Source organism: Propithecus coquereli, unplaced genomic scaffold (assembly GCF_000956105.1).
Source record: "Propithecus coquereli isolate 6110/MARCELLA unplaced genomic scaffold, Pcoq_1.0 Scaffold83, whole genome shotgun sequence".
In the NCBI taxonomy this organism is placed as follows: domain Eukaryota; kingdom Metazoa; phylum Chordata; class Mammalia; order Primates; family Indriidae; genus Propithecus; species Propithecus coquereli.
In genome coordinates, this window is record NW_012154507.1 from 7,141,460 (window position 1) to 7,143,796 (window position 2,337).

A 2,337-nucleotide genomic window follows, 5' to 3' on the forward strand; every position below is an offset into this window, starting at 1 on the left:
AAAGATTTTCATTATATAATGGTAAAGCCAACAATTCAAAAATAAGACAAAACAATCCTAACTATATATGCACCTAACACAGGAGCTCCATGTTCATAAAGCAAATCCTACTAGATCTAAGCAAAGAGATAAACAGTAGCATCGTAATTGCTGGTAACTTCACCCCACTACCAGAGCTGGACGAACTGATGAAGCAGAAAATAAACATAGAATCACTGGCCTTAAACAGGACTCTTAGAACAAGATCCATATCTTAAAAACATTTACAGAACATTCTATCCCCAAACTACTGATATATACATTCTTCTCAGCAGCACATGGGACATTTTCCAAGATTGGTCATATCTTAGGCCACAAAATAAGTCTCAGCAAAAGAAAAAAAAATTGAAATCATCAGACCACAGTGGAATAACTAGAAATCAATTTCAAGAGAAACACTCAAAGCTGCACAAAGTCATGGACATTAAACAACCTGCTCCTGAAAAATCCTTGGGACAATAATGAAATTAAGATGGAAATCAAAAGATTCCTTAAACTGAATGACAAAGGGTATACAAGCTATGAAAATCGATGGGATACAGAAAAAGTCTTAAGGAGAAAATACATAGCCTCAAATGCCTACATCAAAAACACAGAAAGATCACAAATTAATGACCTAATGTCACAGCTCAAGGAACAAGAGAAAACCAAACCTAAAGCCAGCATAAGAAAGGAAATAACAAAGCTCAGAGCAAAACTAAATGAAATAGAAACTAAAAACACAATACAAAAGATCAATGAAATAAAAAATTGGTTCTTTGAAAAGAAACAAAAATCAACTAGCCAGATTAACCAGAAATAGAGAAAAGATTCACATAAGCTCAACAGAAATGAAAGAGGAGACATTACAACTGGTACTACGAAAATACAAAATATCATCCATGAATGGTACAAAATTCTCTACTCACATAAACTAAAAAATGTAGAGGAAATGGATAAATTTCTGGAAATTCACAATCTCCCAAGACTCAGTCAAGAAGAAATAGAAACCCTGAACAGACCAGTAGCAATTAGTGAGATTGAAGCAGTAATAAAAAAAACTTCCCAACAAAAAAAAGCCCCAGACCAGACAGATTCACAGCCGAATTCTACCAGACCTACAGAGAGCTGGTATCTATCCTACAGAAATTATTCCATAATATCAAGAAGGAGGGAATCTTCCTGAACTCATTCTATGAAGCCAGTATCGCCTTGATATCAAAGGTAGGGAACACAATAAAAAAAAATACAGACCAATATCCCTTATGAACATAGATACAAACATCCTCAACAAAATACTAGTAAACAGAATTCAACAACGTATCAAAAAGATAATTCACCATGATCAAGTGGATTTCATACCAGTGATGCAAGGATGATTTAACATATGCAAATCAATAAACGTGATTCACCACGTAAACAGAAGCAAAAACAAAGGCCATATGAGCATCTCAATAGATGCAGAAAGAACATTCAATAAAATCCAGCATGCTTTCATTAAAAAAAAAAAAAGCCCTCAACAAACTAGGCATGGAAGGAAAATATCTCAAAATAATAAAAGCCATACATGAAAAACCCACAGCCAACATCATACTGAAGAAAAGTTAAAAGCATTCCCCCTAAGATCCGGGACAAGACAAGGGTGCCCACTGTCACCAGTTCTATTCAGCATAGTACTGGAAGTCCTAGTCAGAACAATCAGGCAAGACAAAGAAATAAAGGGTATCCAAATCATGAAAGAGGAGGTCAAACTATTGCTTTTCACGGACAATATGATCTTGTATCCAGACAATCCCAAATACTCTACCAAATACTCCAAGAATTGATAAATTCAGTAAAGTCTCAGGTTACAAAAATCAGTGTACACAAATCAATAGCATTTGTATATACTAATAACAGTTAAGCTGAGAATCAAATCAAGGACTCAATATCAATCACAATAGCCACAAAGAACATAAAATACTTAAGAATATACTTAACCAAGGAGGTGAAAGATCTGTATAAGGAGAACTGCAAAACACCGAAGAAAGCAATTGCAAATGACACAAACAAATGGAAAAATATCTCATGTTCATGGATTGGTAGAGTCAATATTGTTAAAAATGTTCTTACTGCCCAAAGTGATTTACAGAGTCAATGCAATCCCCATCAAAATACCAATGTCATATTACACAGATCTGGAAAAAATTCTATGCTTCATTTGGAATCAAAAAGGAGCCCAAATAGCCAAAGCAATCTTAAGCAAAAAGAACAAATCTGGAGGCATCACCTTACCAGAATTCAAATTATACTACAAGGTTATAGTAACCAAAACAGTAC